This window comes from Pseudophryne corroboree, chromosome 4 (genome assembly GCF_028390025.1).
Source record: "Pseudophryne corroboree isolate aPseCor3 chromosome 4, aPseCor3.hap2, whole genome shotgun sequence".
Taxonomy (NCBI): domain Eukaryota; kingdom Metazoa; phylum Chordata; class Amphibia; order Anura; family Myobatrachidae; genus Pseudophryne; species Pseudophryne corroboree.
Window position 1 is genome coordinate 633,965,953 of NC_086447.1, and position 18,985 is coordinate 633,984,937.

General features: G+C 35.4%; 4 non-coding genes across 4 annotated transcripts; all 4 read left to right on the forward strand.

Annotated features, from left to right (window-relative positions):
- Positions 1–325: 325 nt before the first annotated feature.
- On the forward strand, positions 326–418 carry TRNAI-UAU (transfer RNA isoleucine (anticodon UAU)). Its single transcript is given in 2 exon segments — positions 326–363; positions 383–418. It is a non-coding gene; the product is annotated as a tRNA-Ile (tRNA).
- A 6,279-nt stretch (positions 419–6,697) lies between these two features.
- Positions 6,698–6,790, forward strand: TRNAI-UAU (transfer RNA isoleucine (anticodon UAU)). Its single transcript is given in 2 exon segments — positions 6,698–6,735; positions 6,755–6,790. It is a non-coding gene; the product is annotated as a tRNA-Ile (tRNA).
- A 6,299-nt stretch (positions 6,791–13,089) lies between these two features.
- On the forward strand, positions 13,090–13,182 carry TRNAI-UAU (transfer RNA isoleucine (anticodon UAU)). Its single transcript is given in 2 exon segments — positions 13,090–13,127; positions 13,147–13,182. It is a non-coding gene; the product is annotated as a tRNA-Ile (tRNA).
- Positions 13,183–15,803: 2,621 nt separating this feature from the next.
- Positions 15,804–15,896, forward strand: TRNAI-UAU (transfer RNA isoleucine (anticodon UAU)). The gene is given in 2 exon segments: positions 15,804–15,841; positions 15,861–15,896. It is a non-coding gene; the product is annotated as a tRNA-Ile (tRNA).
- Positions 15,897–18,985: the final 3,089 nt, after the last annotated feature.

An 18,985-nucleotide genomic window follows, 5' to 3' on the forward strand; every position in this document is an offset into this window, starting at 1 on the left:
AGTTGGAAGTCATTACAGCAAGTGTCTCATCACTAGAGTTGATATTTTATCTTTGCTTCAACTGTAAAACAGTCTTGCAGTGTTTAGCTTGTAAAAAATGACCACATAAGCTAAAATATGACATTTATTATGATAACATTGTTGTTGTTGTTTTTTAAACCTTTTCTATCACCGTGGACAGCTTATTCAAGTGCCATCTGGCATGCATGTTCCTTTGTTGCTCATCATTCATCACTGAAAATTATTTTCTTTTTCAATTCTTATGAATGTACTGATTGTATTGAATAAAATCCACATCTAGCATAACCAATTAATGCTGCAAAGTGCTCCAGTGGCGCAATTGGTCAGCGCGCGGTACTTATAAGACAGTATCTGTTGAGCAATGCCGAGGTGGTGAGTTCAATCCTCACTTGGAGCAGCTTTATATAATGTTATTTTTTTCCTTTTTTTATGTCATTAGTCATTGATTATAAACTGCTACCTTAATATTTAATATGATATTACAAAGGATGGAAGAAAGAAAGAAAAAACACAAACATGATTGTGCATTTAAGTTGTCAGCACACATCTGCTTTGGTTCAAATGCACTGCATATCTTCCTTCAGTCAGCCAACAAAACAGCAATGGAAAAGATTAATATACTGTTGGTAAAGCAGTTGCATCAAATTGATTTTCTGCAATATAGCATGATAATCCATACTGACAGCTCTGGATAGTACCAGCACATTTCTTGCTGGACTTGGTAATGCAAAGAACACAGTAAACAGCTTCACTTTTTTCCAAAAATAAATAATTGACTATTAAAAACCTATCAGTCTTAAATAATGACATCAGTAAGCACCACTGGCATAATGGATAAGGCACTGTTCTCCTAAGCCAGTGGTTGTGGGTTTAAGTCCCGTCTGATTTGGAAGTCATTACAGCAAGTGTCTCATCACTAGAGTTGATATTTTATCTTTGCTTCAACTGTAAAACAGTCTTGCAGTGTTTAGCTTGTAAAAAATGACCACATAAGCTAAAATATGACATTTATTATGATAACATTGTTGTTGTTGTTGTTTTTTAAACCTTTTCTATCACCGTGGACAGCTTATTTAAGTGCCATCTGGCATGCATGTTCCTTTGTTGCTCATCATTCATCACTGAAAATGATTTTCTTTTTCAATTCTTATGAATGTACTGATTGTATTGAATAAAATCCACATCTAGCATAACCAAATAATGCTGCAAAGTGCTCCAGTGGCGCAATTGGTCAGCGCGCAGTACTTATAAGACAGTATCTGTTGAGCAATGCCAAGGTGGTGAGTTCAATCCTCACTTGGAGCAGCTTTGTACAATGTTTTTTTTTCCTTTTTTTATGTCATTAGTCATTGATTATAAACTGCTACCTTAATATTTAATATGATATTACAAAGGATGGAAGAAAGAAAGAAAAAACACAAACATGATTGTGCATTTAAGTTGTCAGCACACATCTGCTTTGGTTCAAATGCACTGCATATCTTCCTTCAGTCAGCCAACAAAACAGCAATGGAAAAGATTAATATACTGTTGGTAAAGCAGTTGCATCAAATTGATTTTCTGCAATATAGCATGATAATCCATACTGACAGCTCTGGATAGTACCAGCACATTTCTTGCTGGACTTGGTAATGCAAAGAACACAGTAAACAGCTTCACTTTTTTTCAAAAATAAATAATTGACTATTAAAAACCTATCAGTCTTAAATAATGACATCAGTAAGCACCACTGGCATAATGGATAAGGCACTGTTCTCCTAAGCCAGTGGTTGTGGGTTTAAGTCCCGTCTGAGTTGGAAGTCATTACAGCAAGTGTCTCATCACTAGAGTTGATATTTTATCTTTGCTTCAACTGTAAAACTGTCTTGCAGTGTTTAGCTTGTAAAAAATGACCACATAAGCTAAAATATGACATTTATTATGATAACATTGTTGTTGTTGTTTTTTAAACCTTTTCTATCACCGTGGACAGCTTATTCTAGTGCCATCTGGCATGCATGTTCCTTTGTTGCTCATCATTCATCACTGAAAATGATTTTCTTTTTCAATTCTTATGAATGTACTGATTGTATTGAATAAAATCCACATCTAGCATAACCAATTAATGCTGCAAAATGCTCCACTGGCGCATTTGGTCAGCGCGCGAAACTTATAAGACAGTATCTGTTGAGCAATCCCAAGGTTGTGAGTTCAAGCCTCACTTGGAGCATCTTTGTGTACTGTTTTTTTTTTCCTTTTCTTATGTCATTAGTCATTGATTATAAACTGCTACCTTAATATTTAATATGATATTACAAAGGATGGAAGAAAGAAAGAAAAAACACAAACATGATTGTGCATTTAAGTTGTCAGCACACATCTGCTTTGGTTCAAATGCACTGCATATCTTCCTTCAGTCAGCCAACAAAACAGCAATGGAAAAGATTAACATACTGTTGGTAAAGCAGTTGCATCAAATTGATTTTCTGCAATATAGCATGATAATCCATACTGACAGCTCTGGATAGTACCAGCACATTTCTTGCTGGACTTGGTAATGCAAAGAACACAGTAAACAGCTTCACTTTTTCCTCAAAAATAAATAATTGACTATTAAAAACCTAACAGTCTTAAATATGAGCATCAGTAAGCACCACTGGCATAATGGATAAGTCACTGCCCTCCTAAGACAGGGGTCCAAGTTCCATATGGGGTGGAAGTCATTACAGCAAGTGTCTCATCACTAGAATTGATATTTTATCCTTGCTTCGACTGTAAAACAGTCTTGCAGTGTTTAGCTTGCAAAAAATGACCACAGAAGCTAAAATATGACATTTATTATGATAACATTGTTGTTGTTTTTTTTAAACATTTTCTATCACCGTGGACATCTTATTTAAGTACCATCTGGCATGCATGTTCCTTTGTTGCTCATCATTCATCACCAAAAATGATTTTCTTTTTCAATTCTTATGACTGTACTGATTGCATTGAATAAAATCCACATCTAGCATAACCAATCAATGTTGCAAAGCGCTCCAGTGGCACAATTGGTCATCGCGCGGTACTTATAAGACAGTATCTGTTGAGCAATGCTGAGGTTGTGAGTTCAAGCCTCACCTGGAGCATCTTTGTATACTGTTTTTTTTTCCTTTTCTTATGTCATTAGTCATTGATTATAAACTTGTAGCCTTAATATTTAATATGATATTACAAAGGATGGAAGAAAGAAAGAAAACACACAAACATGATTGTGCATTTAAGTTGTCAGCACACATCTGCTTTGGTTCAAATGCACTGCATATCTTCCTTCAGTCAGCCAACAAAACAGCAATGGAAAAGAATAACATACTGTTGGTAAAGCAGTTGCATCAAATTGATTTTCTGCAATATAGCATGATAATCCATACTGACAGCTCTGGATAGTACCAGCACATTTCTTGCTGGACTTGGTAAAGCAAAGAACACAGTAAACAGCTTCATATTTTTTCAAAAAATAAATAATTGACTATTAAAAACCTATCAGTCTTAAACAAGGACATCAGTAAGCACCACTGGCATAATGGATAAGGCACTGTTCTCGTAAGCCAGTGGTTGTGGGTTTAAGTCCCATCTGAGTTGGAAGTCGTTACAGCAAGTGTCTCATCAGTAGAATTGATATTTTATCCTTGCTTCATCTGTAAAACAGTCTTGCAGTGTTTAGCTTGTAAAAAGTGACCACAGAAGCTAAAATATGACATTAATTATGATAACATTGTTGTTGTTGTTTTTTAAACCTTTTCTATCACTGTGGACTAAACCTTTTCTATCACTGTGGACAGCTTATTCAAGTGCCATCTGGCATGCATGTTCCTTTGTTGCTCATCATTCATCACCAAAAATGATTTTCTTTTTCAATTCTTATGACTGTACTGATTGTATTGAATAAAATCCACATCTAGCATAACCAGTTAAAGCTGCAAAGAGCTCCAGTGGCGCAATTGGTCATCTTGCGGTACTTATAAGACAGTATCTGTTGAGCAATGCCGAGGTTATGAGTTCAAGCCTCACCTGGAGCATCTTTGTATACTGTTTTTTTTTCCTTTTCTTATGTCATTAGTCATTGATTATAAACTGCTACCTTAATATTTAATATGATATTACAAAGGATGGAAGAAAGAAAGAAAAAACACAAACATGATTGTGCATTTAAGTTGTCAGCACACATCTGCTTTGGTTCAAATGCACTGCATATCTTCCTTCAGTCAGCCAACAAAACAGCAATGGAAAAGATTAACATACTGTTGGTAAAGCAGTTGCATCAAATTGATTTTCTGCAATATAGCATGATAATCCATACTGACAGCTCTAGATAGTACCAGCACATTTCTTGCTGGACTTGGTAATGCAAAGAACACAGTAAACAGCTTCACTTTTTTTCAAAAATAAATAATTGACTATTAAAAACCTATCAGTCTTAAATAAGGACATCAGTAAGCACCACTGGCATAATGGATAAGGCACTGTTCTCCTAAGCCAGTGGTGGTGGGTTTAAGTCCCGTCTGAGTTCGAAGTCATTACAGCAAGTGTCTCATCACTAGAGTTGATATTTTATCCTTGCTTCAACTGTAAAACAGTCTTGCAGTGTTTAGCTTGTAAAAAATGACCACAGAAGCTAAAATATGACATTTATTATGATAACATTGTTGTTGTTGTTGTTGTTGTTGTTGTTGTTGTTTTTTAAACCTTTTCTATCACCGTGGACAGCTTATTCAAGTGCCATCTGGCATGCATGTTCCTTTGTTGCTCATCATTCATCACCGAAAATGATTTTCTTTTTCAATTCTTATGAATGTACTGATTGTATTGAATAAAATCCACATCTAGCATAACCAATTAATGCTGCAAAGTGCTCCAGTGGCGCAATTGGTCAGCGCGCGAAACTTATAAGACAGTATCTGTTGAGCAATGCCAAGGTTGAGAGTTCAAGCCTCACCTGGAGCATCTTTGTATAATGTTTTTTTTCCTTTACTTATGTCATTAGTCATTGATTATAAACTGCTACCTTAGTATTTAATATGATATTACAAAGGATGGAAGAAAGAAAGAAAAAACACAAACATGATTGTGCATTTAAGTTGTCAGCACACATCTGCTTTGGTTCAAATGCACTGCATATCTTCCTTCAGTCAGCCAACAAAACAGCAATGGAAAAGATTAATATACTGTTGGTAAAGCAGATGCATCAAATTGATTTTCTGCAATATAGCATGATAATCCATACTGACAGCTCTGGATTGTACCAGCACATTTCTTGCTGGACTTGGTAATGCAAAGAACACAGTAAACAGCTTCACTTTTTTTCAAAAATAAATAATTGACTATTAAAAACCTATCAGTCTTAAATAATGACATCAGTAAGCACCACTGGCATAATGGATAAGGCACTGTTCTCCTAAGCCAGTGGTTGTGGGTTTAAGTCCCGTCTGAGTTGGAAGTCATTACAGCAAGTGTCTCATCACTAGAGTTGATATTTTATCTTTGCTTCAACTGTAAAACAGTCTTGCAGTGTTTAGCTTGTAAAAAATGACCACATAAGCTAAAATATGACATTTATTATGATAACATTGTTGTTTTTGTTTTTTAAACCTTTTCTATCACCGTGGACAGCTTATTCAAGTGCCATCTGGCATGCATGTTCCTTTGTTGCTCATAATTCATCACTGAAAATTATTTTCTTTTTCAATTCTTATGAATGTACTGATTGTATTGAATAAAATCCACATCTAGCATAACCAATTAATGCTGCAAAGTGCTCCAGTGGCGCAATTGGTCAGCGCGCGGTACTTATAAGACAGTATCTGTTGAGCAATGCTGAGGTGGTGAGTTCAACCCTTACTTGGAGCAGCTTTGTATAATGTTTTTTTTTCCTTTTTTTATGTCATTAGTCATTGATTATAAACTGCTAGCTTAATATTTAATATGATATTACAAAGGATGGAAGAAAGAAAGAAAAAACACAAACATGATTGTGCATTTAAGTTGTCAGCACACATCTGCTTTGGTTCAAATGCACTGCATATCTTCCTTCAGTCAGCCAACAAAACAGCAATGGAAAAGATTAATATATTGTTGGTAAAGCAGTTGCATCAAATTGATTTTCTGCAATATAGCATGATAATCCATACTGACAGCTCTGGATAGTACCAGCACATTTCTTGCTGGACTTGGTAATGCAAAGAACACAGTAAACAGCTTCACTTTTTTTCAAAAATAAATAATTGACTATTAAAAACCTATCAGTCTTAAATAATGACATCAGTAAGCACCACTGGCATAATGGATAAGGCACTGTTCTCCTAAGCCAGTGGTTGTGGGTTTAAGTCCCGTCTGAGTTGGAAGTCATTACAGCAAGTGTCTCATCACTAGAGTTGATATTTTATCTTTGCTTCAACTGTAAAACAGTCTTGCAGTGTTTAGCTTGTAAAAAATGACCACATAAGCTAAAATATGACATTTATTATGATAACATTGTTGTTGTTGTTTTTTAAACCTTTTCTATCACCGTGGACAGCTTATTCAAGTGCCATCTGGCATGCATGTTCCTTTGTTGCTCATCATTCATCACTGAAAATTATTTTCTTTTTCAATTCTTATGAATGTACTGATTGTATTGAATAAAATCCACATCTAGCATAACCAATTAATGCTGCAAAGTGCTCCAGTGGCGCAATTGGTCAGCGCGCGGTACTTATAAGACAGTATCTGTTGAGCAATGCCGAGGTGGTGAGTTCAATCCTCACTTGGAGCAGCTTTATATAATGTTATTTTTTTCCTTTTTTTATGTCATTAGTCATTGATTATAAACTGCTACCTTAATATTTAATATGATATTACAAAGGATGGAAGAAAGAAAGAAAAAACACAAACATGATTGTGCATTTAAGTTGTCAGCACACATCTGCTTTGGTTCAAATGCACTGCATATCTTCCTTCAGTCAGCCAACAAAACAGCAATGTAAAAGATTAATATACTGTTGGTAAAGCAGTTGCATCAAATTGATTTTCTGCAATATAGCATGATAATCCATACTGACAGCTCTGGATAGTACCAGCACATTTCTTGCTGGACTTGGTAATGCAAAGAACACAGTAAACAGCTTCACTTTTTTCCAAAAATAAATAATTGACTATTAAAAACCTATCAGTCTTAAATAATGACATCAGTAAGCACCACTGGCATAATGGATAAGGCACTGTTCTCCTAAGCCAGTGGTTGTGGGTTTAAGTCCCGTCTGATTTGGAAGTCATTACAGCAAGTGTCTCATCACTAGAGTTGATATTTTATCTTTGCTTCAACTGTAAAACAGTCTTGCAGTGTTTAGCTTGTAAAAAATGACCACATAAGCTAAAATATGACATTTATTATGATAACATTGTTGTTGTTGTTTTTTAAACCTTTTCTATCACCGTGGACAGCTTATTTAAGTGCCATCTGGCATGCATGTTCCTTTGTTGCTCATCATTCATCACTGAAAATGATTTTCTTTTTCAATTCTTATGAATGTACTGATTGTATTGAATAAAATCCACATCTAGCATAACCAAATAATGCTGCGAAGTGCTCCAGTGGCGCAATTGGTCAGCGCGCAGTACTTATAAGACAGTATCTGTTGAGCAATGCCAAGGTGGTGAGTTCAATCCTCACTTGGAGCAGCTTTGTACAATGTTTTTTTTTCCTTTTTTTATGTCATTAGTCATTGATTATAAACTGCTACCTTAATATTTAATATGATATTACAAAGGATGGAAGAAAGAAAGAAAAAACACAAACATGATTGTGCATTTAAGTTGTCAGCACACATCTGCTTTGGTTCAAATGCACTGCATATCTTCCTTCAGTCAGCCAACAAAACAGCAATGGAAAAGATTAATATACTGTTGGTAAAGCAGTTGCATCAAATTGATTTTCTGCAATATAGCATGATAATCCATACTGACAGCTCTGGATAGTACCAGCACATTTCTTGCTGGACTTGGTAATGCAAAGAACACAGTAAACAGCTTCACTTTTTTTCAAAAATAAATAATTGACTATTAAAAACCTATCAGTCTTAAATAATGACATCAGTAAGCACCACTGGCATAATGGATAAGGCACTGTTCTCCTAAGCCAGTGGTTGTGGGTTTAAGTCCCGTCTGAGTTGGAAGTCATTACAGCAAGTGTCTCATCACTAGAGTTGATATTTTATCTTTGCTTCAACTGTAAAACTGTCTTGCAGTGTTTAGCTTGTAAAAAATGACCACATAAGCTAAAATATGACATTTATTATGATAACATTGTTGTTGTTGTTTTTTAAACCTTTTCTATCACCGTGGACAGCTTATTCTAGTGCCATCTGGCATGCATGTTCCTTTGTTGCTCATCATTCATCACTGAAAATGATTTTCTTTTTCAATTCTTATGAATGTACTGATTGTATTGAATAAAATCCACATCTAGCATAACCAATTAATGCTGCAAAATGCTCCACTGGCGCATTTGGTCAGCGCGCGAAACTTATAAGACAGTATCTGTTGAGCAATCCCAAGGTTGTGAGTTCAAGCCTCACTTGGAGCATCTTTGTGTACTGTTTTTTTTTTCCTTTTCTTATGTCATTAGTCATTGATTATAAACTGCTACCTTAATATTTAATATGATATTACAAAGGATGGAAGAAAGAAAGAAAAAACACAAACATGATTGTGCATTTAAGTTGTCAGCACACATCTGCTTTGGTTCAAATGCACTGCATATCTTCCTTCAGTCAGCCAACAAAACAGCAATGGAAAAGATTAACATACTGTTGGTAAAGCAGTTGCATCAAATTGATTTTCTGCAATATAGCATGATAATCCATACTGACAGCTCTGGATAGTACCAGCACATTTCTTGCTGGACTTGGTAATGCAAAGAACACAGTAAACAGCTTCACTTTTTCCTCAAAAATAAATAATTGACTATTAAAAACCTAACAGTCTTAAATATGAGCATCAGTAAGCACCACTGGCATAATGGATAAGTCACTGCCCTCCTAAGACAGGGGTCCAAGTTCCATATGGGGTGGAAGTCATTACAGCAAGTGTCTCATCACTAGAATTGATATTTTATCCTTGCTTCGACTGTAAAACAGTCTTGCAGTGTTTAGCTTGCAAAAAATGACCACAGAAGCTAAAATATGACATTTATTATGATAACATTGTTGTTGTTTTTTTTAAACATTTTCTATCACCGTGGACATCTTATTTAAGTACCATCTGGCATGCATGTTCCTTTGTTGCTCATCATTCATCACCAAAAATGATTTTCTTTTTCAATTCTTATGACTGTACTGATTGCATTGAATAAAATCCACATCTAGCATAACCAATCAATGTTGCAAAGCGCTCCAGTGGCGCAATTGGTCATCGCGCGGTACTTATAAGACAGTATCTGTTGAGCAATGCTGAGGTTGTGAGTTCAAGCCTCACCTGGAGCATCTTTGTATACTGTTTTTTTTTCCTTTTCTTATGTCATTAGTCATTGATTATAAACTTGTAGCCTTAATATTTAATATGATATTACAAAGGATGGAAGAAAGAAAGAAAACACACAAACATGATTGTGCATTTAAGTTGTCAGCACACATCTGCTTTGGTTCAAATGCACTGCATATCTTCCTTCAGTCAGCCAACAAAACAGCAATGGAAAAGAATAACATACTGTTGGTAAAGCAGTTGCATCAAATTGATTTTCTGCAATATAGCATGATAATCCATACTGACAGCTCTGGATAGTACCAGCACATTTCTTGCTGGACTTGGTAAAGCAAAGAACACAGTAAACAGCTTCATATTTTTTCAAAAAATAAATAATTGACTATTAAAAACCTATCAGTCTTAAACAAGGACATCAGTAAGCACCACTGGCATAATGGATAAGGCACTGTTCTCGTAAGCCAGTGGTTGTGGGTTTAAGTCCCATCTGAGTTGGAAGTCGTTACAGCAAGTGTCTCATCAGTAGAATTGATATTTTATCCTTGCTTCAACTGTAAAACAGTCTTGCAGTGTTTAGCTTGTAAAAAGTGACCACAGAAGCTAAAATATGACATTAATTATGATAACATTGTTGTTGTTGTTTTTTAAACCTTTTCTATCACTGTGGACTAAACCTTTTCTATCACTGTGGACAGCTTATTCAAGTGCCATCTGGCATGCATGTTCCTTTGTTGCTCATCATTCATCACCAAAAATGATTTTCTTTTTCAATTCTTATGACTGTACTGATTGTATTGAATAAAATCCACATCTAGCATAACCAGTTAAAGCTGCAAAGAGCTCCAGTGGCGCAATTGGTCATCTTGCGGTACTTATAAGACAGTATCTGTTGAGCAATGCCGAGGTTATGAGTTCAAGCCTCACCTGGAGCATCTTTGTATACTGTTTTTTTTTCCTTTTCTTATGTCATTAGTCATTGATTATAAACTGCTACCTTAATATTTAATATGATATTGCAAAGGATGGAAGAAAGAAAGAAAAAACACAAACATGATTGTGCATTTAAGTTGTCAGCACACATCTGCTTTGGTTCAAATGCACTGCATATCTTCCTTCAGTCAGCCAACAAAACAGCAATGGAAAAGATTAACATACTGTTGGTAAAGCAGTTGCATCAAATTGATTTTCTGCAATATAGCATGATAATCCATACTGACAGCTCTAGATAGTACCAGCACATTTCTTGCTGGACTTGGTAATGCAAAGAACACAGTAAACAGCTTCACTTTTTTTCAAAAATAAATAATTGACTATTAAAAACCTATCAGTCTTAAATAAGGACATCAGTAAGCACCACTGGCATAATGGATAAGGCACTGTTCTCCTAAGCCAGTGGTGGTGGGTTTAAGTCCCGTCTGAGTTCGAAGTCATTACAGCAAGTGTCTCATCACTAGAGTTGATATTTTATCCTTGCTTCAACTGTAAAACAGTCTTGCAGTGTTTAGCTTGTAAAAAATGACCACAGAAGCTAAAATATGACATTTATTATGATAACATTGTTGTTGTTGTTGTTGTTGTTGTTGTTGTTTTTTAAACCTTTTCTATCACCGTGGACAGCTTATTCAAGTGCCATCTGGCATGCATGTTCCTTTGTTGCTCATCATTCATCACCGAAAATGATTTTCTTTTTCAATTCTTATGAATGTACTGATTGTATTGAATAAAATCCACATCTAGCATAACCAATTAATGCTGCAAAGTGCTCCAGTGGCGCAATTGGTCAGCGCGCGAAACTTATAAGACAGTATCTGTTGAGCAATGCCAAGGTTGAGAGTTCAAGCCTCACCTGGAGCATCTTTGTATAATGTTTTTTTTCCTTTACTTATGTCATTAGTCATTGATTATAAACTGCTACCTTAGTATTTAATATGATATTACAAAGGATGGAAGAAAGAAAGAAAAAACACAAACATGATTGTGCATTTAAGTTGTCAGCACACATCTGCTTTGGTTCAAATGCACTGCATATCTTCCTTCAGTCAGCCAACAAAACAGCAATAGAAAAGATTAACATACTGTTGGTAAAGCAGTTGCATCAAATTGATTTTCTGCAATATAGCATGATAATCCATACTGACAGCTCTGGATAGTACCAGCACATTTCTTGCTGGACTTGGTAATGCAAAGAACACAGTAAACAGCTTCACTTTTTTTCAAAAATAAATTATTGACTATTAAAAACCTATCAGTCTTAAATAAGGACATTAGTAAGCACCACTGGCATAATGGATAAGGCACTGTTCTCCTAAGCCAGTGGTTGTGGGTTTAAGTCCCGTCTGAGTTCGAAGTCATTACAGTAAGTGTCTCATCACTAGAGTTGATATTTTATCCTTGCTTCAACTGTAAAACAGTCTTGCAGTGTTTAGCTTGTAAAAAATGACCACAGAAGCTAAAATATGACATTTATTATGATAACATTGTTGTTGTTGTTGTTGTTGTTGTTGTTGTTGTTGTTGTTTTTTAAACCTTTTCTATCACCGTGGACAGCTTATTCAAGTGCCATCTGGCATGCATGTTCCTTTGTTGCTCATCATTCATCACCGAAAATGATTTTCTTTTTCAAGTCTTATGAATGTACTGATTGTATTGAATAAAATCCACATCTAGCATAACCAATTAATGCTGCAAAGTGCTCCAGTGGCGCAATTGGTCAGCGCGCAAAACTTATAAGACAGTATCTGTTGAGCAATGCCAAGGTTGAGAGTTCAAGCCTCACCTGGAGCATCTTTGTATGATGTTTTTTTTCCTTTACTTATGTCATTAGTCATTGATTATAAACTGCTACCTTAGTATTTAATATGATATTACAAAGGATGGAAGAAAGAAAGAAAAAACACAAACATGATTGTGCATTTAAGTTGTCAGCACACATCTGCTTTGGTTCAAATGCACTGCATATCTTCCTTCAGTCAGCCAACAAAACAGCAATGGAAAAGATTAACATACTGTTGGTAAAGCAGTTGCATCAAATTGATTTTCTGCAATATAGCATGATAATCCATACTGACAGCTCTGGATAGTACCAGCACATTTCTTGCTGGACTTGGTAATGCAAAGAACACAGTAAACAGCTTCACTTTTTTTCAAAAATAAATTATTGACTATTAAAAACCTATCAGTCTTAAATAAGGACATCAGTAAGCACCACTGGCATAATGGATAAGGCACTGTTCTCTTAAGCCAGTGGTTGTGGGTTTAAGTCCCGTCTGAGTTGGAAGTCATTACAGCAAGTGTCTCATCACTAGAGTTGATATTTTATCCTTGCTTCAACTGTAAAACAGTCTTGCAGTGTTTAGCTTGTAAAAAATGACCACAGAAGCTAAAATGTGACATTTATTATGATAACATTGTTGTTGTTGTTTTTTAAACCTTTTCTGTCACCGTGGACAGCTTATTCAAGTGCCATCTGGCATGCATGTTCCTTTGTTGCTCATCATTCATCACCAAAAATGATTTTCTTTTTCAATTCTTATGACTGTACTGATTGTATTGAATAAAATCCACATCTAGCATAACCAATTAATGCTGCATAGAGCTCCAGTGGCGCAATTGGTCAGCGCGCGGTACTTATAAGACAGTATCTGTTGAGCAATGCCGAGGTTGTGAGTTCAAGCCTCACCTGGAGCTTCTTTGTATACTGTTTTTTTTTCCCTTTTCTTATGTCATTAGTCATTGATTATAAACTGCTACCATAATATTTAATATGATATTACAAAGGATGGAAGAAAGAAAGAAAAAACACAAACATGATTGTGCATTTAAGTTGTCAGCACACATCTGCTTTGGTTCAAATGCACTGCATATCTTCCTTCAGTCAGCCAACAAAACAGCAATGGAAAAGATTAACATACTGTTGGTAAAGCAGTTGCATCAAATTGATTTTCTGCAATATAGCATGATAATCCATACTTACAGCTCTGGATAGTACCAGCACATTTCTTGCTGGACTTGGTAATGCAAAGAACACAGTAAACAGCTTCACTTTTTTTCAAAAATAAATAATTGACTATTAAAAACCTAACAGTCTTAAATAAGGACATCAGTAAGCACCACTGGCATAATGGATAAGGCACTGTTCTCCTAAGCCAGTGGTAGTGGGTTTAAGTCCCGTCTGAGTTGGAAGTCATTACAGCAAGTGTCTCATCACTAGAGTTGATATTTTATCCTTGCTTCAACTGTAAAACAGTCTTGCAGTGTTTAGCTTGTAAAAAATGACCACAGAAGCTAACATATGACATTAATTAGGATAACATTGTTGTTGTTGTTTTTTAAACCTTTTCTATCACCGTGGACAGCTTATTCAAGTGCCATCTGGCATGCATGTTCCTTTGTTGCTCATCATTCATCACCAAAAATGATTTTCTTTTTCAATTCTTATGACTGTACTGATTGTATTGAATAAAATCCACATCTAGCATAACCAATTAATGCTGCAAAGTGCTCCAGTGGTGCAATTGGTCAGCATGTGGTACTTATAATACAGTATCTGTTGAGCAATGCCTAGGTTGTGAGTTCAAGCCTCACCTAGAGCAGCTTTGTATAATGTTTTTTTTTTTTCCTTTTCTTATGTCATTAGTCATTGATTATAAACTGCTACCTTAATATTTAATATGATATTACAAAGGATGGAAGAAAGAAAGAAAAAACACAAACATGATTGTGCATTTAAGTTGTCAGCACACATCTGCTTTGGTTCAAATGCACTGCATATCTTCCTTCAGTCAGCCAACAAAACAGCAATGGAAAAGATTAACATACTGTACTGTTGGTAAAGCAGTTGCATCAAATTGATTTTCTGCAATATAGCATAATAATCCATACTTACAGCTCTGGATAGTACCAGCACATTTCTTGCTGGACTTGGTAATGCAAAGAACACGGTAAACAGCTTCACTTTTTTCAAAAATAAATAATTGACTATTAAAAACCTAACAGTCTTAAATAAGGACATCAGTAAGCACCACTGGCATAATGGATAAGGCACTGTTCTCCTAAGCCAGTGGTTGTGGGTTTAAGTCCCGTCTGAGTTGGAAGTCATTACAGCAAGTGTCTCATCACTAGAGTTTATATTTTATCCTTGCTTCAACTGTAAAACAGTCTTGCAGTGTTTAGCTTGTAAAAAATGACCACAGAAGCTAAAATATGACATTAATTAGGATAACATTGTTGTTGTTGTTTTTTAAACCTTTTCTATCACAGTGGACAGCTTATTCAAGTGCCATCTGGCATGCATGTTCTTTTGTTGCTCATCATTCATCACCAAAAATGTTTTTCTTTTTCAATTCTTATGACTGTACTGATTGTATTGAATAAAATCCACATCTAGCATAACCAATTAATGCTGCAAAGTGCTCCAGTGGCGTAATTGGTCAGCGCGCGGTACTTATAAGACAGTATCTGTTGAGCAATGCCGATATTGTGAGTTCAAGCCTCACTTGGAGCAGCTTTGAATAATGTTTTTTTTTTCCTTTTTTTATGTCATTAGTCATTGATTATAAACTGCTACCTTAATATTTAATATGATATTACAAAGGATGGAAGAAAGAAAGAAAAAACACAAACATGATTGTGCATTTAAGTTGTCAGCACACATCTGCTTTGGTTCAAATGCACTGCATATCTTCCTTCAGTCAGCCAACAAAACAGCAATGGAAAAGATTAACATACTGTTGGTAAAGCAGTTGCATCAAATTGATTTTCTGCAATATAGCATGATAATCCATACTGACAGCTCTGGATAGTACCAGCACATTTCTTGCTGGACTTGGTAATGCAAAGAACACAGTAAACAGCTTCACTTTTTCTTAAAAATAAATAATTGACTATTAAAAACCTAACAGTCTTAAATAAGAACATCAGTAAGCACCACTGGCATAATGGATAAGTCACTGCCCTCCTAAGACAGGGGGTCCAAGTTCCATATGGGGTGGAAGTCATTACAGCAAGTGTCTCATCACTAGAATTTATATTTTATCCTTGCTTCGACTGTAAAACAGTCTTGCAGTGTTTAGCTTGCAAAAAATGACCACAGAAGCTAAAATATGACATTTATTATGATAACATTGTTGTTGTTTTTTTTAAACATTTTCTATCACCGTGGACATCTTATTTAAGTACCATATGGCATGCATGTTCCTTTGTTGCTCATCATTCATCACCAAAAATGATTTTCTTTTTCAATACTTATGACTGTACTGATTGCATTGAATAAAATCCACATCTAGCATAACCAATCAATGTCTCAAAGCGCTCCAGTGGCGCAGTTGGTCAGCACGCGGTACTTATAAGACAGTATCTGTTGAGCAATGCCGAGGTTGTGAGTTCAAGCCTCACCTGGAGCATCTTTGTATACTGTTTTTTTTCCTTTTCTTATGTCATTAGTCATTGATTATAAACTTGTAGCCTTAATATTTAATATGATATTACAAAGGATGGAAGAAAGAAAGAAAACACACAAACATGATTGTGCATTTAAGTTGTCAGCACACATCTGCTTTGGTTCAAATGCACTGCATATCTTCCTTCAGTCAGCCAACAAAACAGCAATGGAAAAGAATAACATACTGTTGGTAAAGCAGTTGCATCAAATTGATTTTCTGCAATATAGCATGATAATCCATACTGACAGCTCTGGATAGTACCAGCACATTTCTTGCTGGACTTGGTAATGCAAAGAACACAGTAAACAGCTTCAATTTTTTTTCAAAAATAAATAATTGACTATTAAAACCCTATCAGTCTTAAATAAGGACATCAGTAAGCACCACTGGCATAATGGATAAGGCACTGTTCTCCTAAGCCAGTGGTTGTGGGTTTAAGTCCCGTCTGAGTTGGAAGTCATTACAGCAAGTGTCTCATCACTAGAGTTTATATTTTATCCTTGCTTCAACTGTAAAACAATCTTGCAATGTTTAGCTTGTAAAAAATGACCACAGAAGCTAAAATATGACATTAATTATGATAACATTGTTGTTGTTGTTTTTTAAACCTTTTCTATCACAGTGGACAGCTTATTCAAGTGCCATCTGGCATGCATGTTCCTTTGTTGCTCATCATTCATCACCAAAAATGATTTTCTTTTTCAATTCTTATGACTGTACTGATTGTATTGAATAAAATCCATATCTAGCATAACCAATTAATGCTGCAAAGTGCTCCAGTGGCGCAATTGCTCAGCGCGTGGTACTTATAATACAGTGTCTGTTGAGCAATGCCGAGGTTGTGAGTTCAAGCCTCACCTGGAGCAGCTTTGTGTAATGTTTTTTTTTCCTTTTTTTATGTCATTAGTCATCTATTATAAACTGCTACCTTAATATTTAATATGATATTACAAAGGATGGAAGAAAGAAAGAAAAAACACAAACATGATTGTGCATTTAAGTTGTCAGCACACATCTGCTTCGGTTCAAATGCACTGCATATCTTCCTTCAGTCAGCCAACAAAACAGCAATGGAAAAGATTAACATACTGTTGGTAAAGCAGTTGCATCAAATTGATTTTCTGCAATATAGCATGATAATCCATACTGACAGCTCTGGATAGTACCAGCACATTTCTTGCTGGACTTGGTAATGCAAAGAACACAGTAAACAGCTTCACTTTTTTTCAAAAATAAATTATTGACTATTAAAAACCTATCAATCTTAAATAAGGACATCAGTAAGCACCACTGGCATAATGGATAAGGCACTGTTCTCTTAAGCCAGTGGTTGTGGGTTTAAGTCCCGTCTGAGTTGGAAGTCATTACAGCAAGTGTCTCATCACTAGAGTTTATAGTTTATCCTTGCTTCAACTGTAAAACAGTCTTGCAGTGTTTAGCTTGTAAAAAAATGACCACAGAAGCTAAAATATGACATTAATTAGGATAACATTGTTGTTGTTGTTTTTTAAACCTTTTCTATCACAGTGGACAGCTTATTCAAGTGCCATCTGGCATGCATGTTCCTTTGTTGCTCATCATTCATCACCAAAAATGATTTTCTTTTTCAATTCTTATGACTGTACTGATTGTATTGAATAAAATCCACATCTAGCATAACCTATTAATGCTGCAAAGTGCTCCAGTGGCGCAATTGGTCAGCGCGTGGTACTTATAATACAGTATCTGTTGAGCAATGCCGAGGTTGTGAGTGAAAGCCTCTCCTGGAGCAGCTTTGTATAATGTTTTTTTTTTCCTTTTTTTATGTCATTAGTCATTGATTATAAACTGCTACCTTAATATTTAATATGATATTACAAAGGATGGAAGAAAGAAAGAAAGAAAAAACACAAACATGATTGTGCATTTAAGTTGTCAGCACACATCTGCTTTGGTTCAAATGCACTGCATATCTTCCTTCAGTCAGCCAACAAAACAGCAATGGAAAAGATTAACATACTGTTGGTAAAGCAGTTGCATCAAATTGATTTTCTGCAATATAGCATGATAATAAATACTTACAGCTCTGGATAGTACCAGCACATTTCTTGCTGGACTTGGTAATGCAAAGAACACAGTAAACAGCTTCACTTTTTTTCAAAAATAAATAATTGACTATTAAAAATCTAACAGTCTTAAATAAGGACAACAGTAAGTACCACTGGCATAATGGATAAGGCACTGTTCTCCTAAGCCAGTGGTAGTGGGTTTAAGTCCCGTCTGAGTTGGAAGTCATTACAGCAAGTGTCTCATCACTAGAGTTGATATTTTATCCTTGCTTCAACTGTAAAACAGTCTTGCAGTGTTTAGCTTGTAAAAAATGACCACAGAAGCTAAAATATGACATTAATTAGGATAACATTGTTGTTGTTGTTTTTTAAACCTTTTCTATCACAGTGGACAGCTTATTCAAGTGCCATCTGGCATGCATGTTCCTTTGTTGCTCATCATTCATCACCAAAAATGATTTTCTTTTTCAATTCTTATGACTGTACTGATTGTATTGAATAAAATCCACATCTAGCATAACCAATTAATGCTGCAAAGTGCTCCAGTGGTGCAATTGGTCAGCATGTGGTACTTATAATACAGTATCTGTTGAGCAATGCCTAGGTTGTGAGTTCAAGCCTCACCTAGAGCAGCTTTGTATAATGTTTTTTTTTTTTCCTTTTCTTATGTCATTAGTCATTGATTATAAACTGCTACCTTAATATTTAATATGATATTACAAAGGATGGAAGAAAGAAAGAAAAAACACAAACATGATTGTGCATTTAAGTTGTCAGCACACATCTGCTTTGGTTCAAATGCACTGCATATCTTCCTTCAGTCAGCCAACAAAACAGCAATGGAAAAGATTAACATACTGTACTGTTGGTAAAGCAGTTGCATCAAATTGATTTTCTGCAATATAGCATAATAATCCATACTTACAGCTCTGGATAGTACCAGCACATTTCTTGCTGGACTTGGTAATGCAAAGAACACAGTAAACAGCTTCACTTTTTTCA